Genomic DNA, 4593 nt, shown 5'->3' with positions numbered 1-4593 from the left:
GCTACAGGCTCTGCGGTGTGTTTAAGTCAACGTCCGCGCTGTTCCGGAGTGGACTGCGTTTCTCATAGGCCCTGGGGGAGTTTGTGAACCTCATCCTCTGGTTCATTTTCCTTTACGCTTGCGGTCACCGTTTTCCTTATGGTGAGTTGAAACCCGGGTCTGGGTGCGGGAGTAGCTCACTGCAGGAGGCCTGGAGTTTCCCAGGAGCATATGGGACGGGTAGAGGCAGGAACGTCAGGCCTGTATGAAGAAGGTGATTGTGGGTGTGTGTGCGATTGTGTGCCTGCGCCAATGTGGGATGTGATCATGAGTGTATGCGTGTGTCAGAGAGTGTATGTATGCGCGCGCGCATGGTGGGGAGGCCCTGACTGGCCCGGATTGGGCTCCTGGGCCTGAGTGGGGGCGGAGCCATTACATGACCACGGTCAGCGGTGACTGTGAGGTGTGTTGTACTGTGAACTGTGAACTAGTGACATTGCTATTGTGACCAACTGGAGACTATCAAAATTGGCCTAGTGTAGCTTTTTTACTTTTAGTAAGATAGAGCGTCATTTTTGCAGTTCTGGGGCTGAGGAATCTGTGGACAAGATCCCTGTGTGACTCCATCTGTGCCTGTGAAAGACTTCGAGGCCCTAGTTAACCACAGAGGCCCCCTGTTCTAAGCATGGCCTTTGTTGCCTTCATCGGTGCACCCTTCTGTTGTCCAGCCTAGTGCTTAATGCATTGAAGGCATAGAGTACATAAGTGTAGCCTATTCTGGACCCAGTTGTAAATTCCATGGTTTCTTAGAATTGTTGCACTGGGTTTTCTTTCACTGCCTGTGTCATTTCACCTTATAGCCACACTGCACAAAAATACTGGTGCACAAAAATGGCTGTCAAAGGGAAGTTGAACATTTGAGACCTAGAACGAATGTTATAACTAAAAAAGCAAAGCCCTGTGTTTATTAAGGAGATTGTAGGGCTGGAATTAGCCACCGAAGACAGGATATTGAGGCTGCAACAGTGGGATTACTTCCTCTGGAGATTCCTCTTGGCAGCTCTATGAGGGCAAGCCCTGTATTACAGATCCACAGCATTTTTATAGCTCTGTTGACAGGAAACTGCTGTGAACATAGAAACAGACTCCAGTCCCTCGCTTCTGGGAACCTGAGTTTTCTTTATGATACAGGGAAGAGTCAACAGTATTCAGTCTTCCTCATACTTCCATTAGTGTATGTTTATGTATGGGGGGGGGGGCCTTCCTAGTGATGAGGAGATGTGTTCTTGTTTAGCCTGTCTGGTCTCCAGGAAAGGCCTACTATGTCATGATTCTCTTTTCCTTCCAATTTTTGCTGTATTCCAAAAGAAGAGCCATGAGAGGAGAACATTGTTACAGTCACACATCTCAAAGCCATGCTAAAAGTCATTTTGAGCTTTCTCTTTGTTTTATGAAATTTCATTTTTGTTTTTTGGGATATAAAATAACTTCATCTGAAACGCCCTGAAAAATAGTGATTTAGACATTTACCTGGGCATTCTCTTCCCAATTAATGATGGTACCATGAGGATGGATTGCCCTTGCCTGTTCCTCATCAGAATTCTTCCTACAGTTAATATTCATATAACCACTTGGAAACACCTCCCCTTGTACGCTTTTTGTGTAAGCATTCTTGTGATGCAGAAATAGTCCTTTTTTATTACACAGTTATTTGTTAAGGAAGAGACCAATGCTTAGGTAGAATTACACATTAGATACTTTAGACATTCTTCAGACACGAGTGGAAAAATGGCATGGTAGATGGTTTGATTGATTTCAGACTATATAATGGTCTCTCAGTCTCGAGCAGGGATCAGCAAACTTTGACCTTGCAGGCCAAATCCAGCTTGTATCCTATTTTTTTATGGCCTGTGAACGAAGATTGGTTTTAACATTTTTCAATAATTAAGAACATATCAAAAGGAGAATGGTATTTCATGACATGTGAAAATTATATGAAATTCAAATTTCTGTGTCTACAAATAAATTTTTGAATTTAATCAATAAAAAGAATTGTGGAAATTTGTTATCTCTCTTATTAAATAAGCACCTACATAATATCCTTGATTTTGCCTTTTGGCCCATAAAGCCTAACATATTTACTCTCTGGTCCTTTACACAGGTTTGCTAACCCCGAATCTAGAGTATCTAAATGAAAATCTTAGTTTTACCATTGAGTGTTTTTGAGTTTGGATAATATATTCAGTATCTTTCTATTCCATAACTTATTGTTTGTAAAATGCAAATAATAATATGAATTTCAAAGGGTTTTTGTGAAGATTAGTAGTTAATATTGACAGGGCACTAGAACAGTGGCTGACAATAATAAGTGCTTATGTTAAAAAATGTTATTATGTGAACCATCTCAGTCATTCCACATTCATAATAAGGAGCAGTGAAAATGAGAAGTTAATTGTAAGTAAGAAAATGAGTCATGTGCTCAGATGGTCTAGAATAGGAATCCGTCACCTTAAATGATTTGCCTTGGAACTGTATACCCAATTGTATATTTATTTTATTTTATTTTATTTTGTTTTGTTTTGTTTTTGTGTATGTGTGTGTTTTATTTGTTGTTGTTTTTTTGTTTTGTTTTGTCTTGTTTTGGTGTGTGTGTGTGTGTGTATTTATTTTATTAATGCATATTTCTCCTGGGGAAAAGCATATAATTTTACGATAGTACCAAAGGTGTACATGACCCAAACATGTTTTAAATCACTAACCTAGAATCAATAACTTATACCTGGAAGTCAACTTTAGGATGAGTTTGCCCAAAAATAATTTCCTGTATTATGTAAAATTGTTAATCACATTGAATCCAAATTAATCTTATATAATTAAAAAGATATTCTGATATAAACATATAAAATATAATGCTATGCAGTATTCATGTTTATGAACAAAAGTACTCAAGAAATTGCTAAATTATAAAGTTTAACTATTATAGGCATTTCTCAGCAATGTTTTAAGGATGATATCCAATATGATACATTAACTGGGCATTCATTGGAGAAAGGCAATGATAAAGCCACGTTTATTAAGCCTCTACTATGGATGAAACAATTTAGTCTGAAAATGTCACCCGAGTTGTGCTGATTCACAGGGAAATCTTAAGTGTCTCATACTGATGAAATACAGTAAAACAAGGTACAAGACTTTATAAGTTTATTTCAGTCACACTGGTTTTAGTGCTATTACCAGTTATTTTGCCAGCTTGTTTGTTTTCATAATAAGTAGAAAATAGCCCACCCTACAATTACTTTTATAAATACGCTTGAAATGGAAATTGTTATAGATTCCTGATGAAGAAATTAACATAGTCTTCTTGAAAAAATTATTAACCTAAGTTGAACTTATAAAATAGAAAGTTTTAAAAGTACTCATAATTTTAGCATCCAGAAGTAGTCACTGTTAACATTTTGCTATACATTATTTTAAAGTTTTCCTTGTACATATGTTTCTGATTGTGTTTTTTTTAGAAAAGTTTATAAGAATTAGTCATTAAAATAAGACCTCTTAGGGGCACCTGGGTGGCTCAGTTGGTAAAGCGTCGGACTTCAGTTCGTGAGTTCGAGACCTGCGTCAGGCCCTATGATGACAGCTCAGAGCCTGGAGCCTGCTTTGGATTCTGTGTGTGTCTCTCTCTCTGCCTCTCCCCCGCTTGCACTCTGTCTTTCTCTCTCAAAAATAAATAAACGTTAAAAAAAATTAAAAAAAAATAAGACCTCTTAGTTTGAAAAAGGAATTCAATCCAGTCACTGGTTTTGTTATACCTCCATGTCTGTAGTGTCAAATGACAAAACTAAAACAATTTAGTAATGAGTTTGATGTCTTTTATTCAAAGGAAAACAGTCCATAGGTTGGAGGAGTACTGTGCCTCACAAACAATGCAACACTTTTCTGGAGTGATTTTGGGCAAGAGAGAGTTTAATAGAATGTTAGAAGAGGCAACACAGAAATGGTGTGATTGGCTAAGAGGTCAAGGATTTCCTTATAAGACTAGCAGGTCCTATTTTTTAGGGTAAGGTAAGCTAGCTAAAGCTGAGATGAAGGATTGTGATTGGTATATGTTAGGTTTCCTTGACAGGTATTTCCCATTAAGTGCAGGCTAACTAAAGTTTAGATTTGTGATATGAGCTGGGCCACTAGGGTAGCCTCCATCTTGTGGGCCTTGATATACAAATTAACTTTATCAGTGGGGATAAAAAGGAAGTGACAATGATACCCAACTGATTTGACAGACCTTTTGACTATTTGCACCTTTTGGAATTATACAGATACAAATTTATGTATAATTCCAGGAGATCAAATGATAAAGTAAAGGTACTCAGAATTCTGTATTTATTTTTTTCTTTCCTTTTTTTAAATATAAATTATGCTGACAGGGATGGATTTATAATTTCCGATAACAGAATTGGATGTTAGTAGTTATAAATATGCATAAAATTCTGGCTTAGACCAGGGACAAGACTGAGTTTTGTTAATATTTTCAATTTGTTACCTAAGTGGATCAGATTCTCTGAGATAGTTTGTTTTTTTTAAATGTTGGGGCGCCTGGGTGGCGCAGTCGGTTAAGCG

The sequence above is a fragment of the Panthera onca genome, chromosome E2, assembly GCF_046562875.1.
Source record: "Panthera onca isolate mPanOnc1 chromosome E2, mPanOnc1 haplotype 2, whole genome shotgun sequence".
NCBI lineage: Eukaryota > Metazoa > Chordata > Mammalia > Carnivora > Felidae > Panthera > Panthera onca.
Note: the sequence above shows the minus strand (reverse complement) of the source record.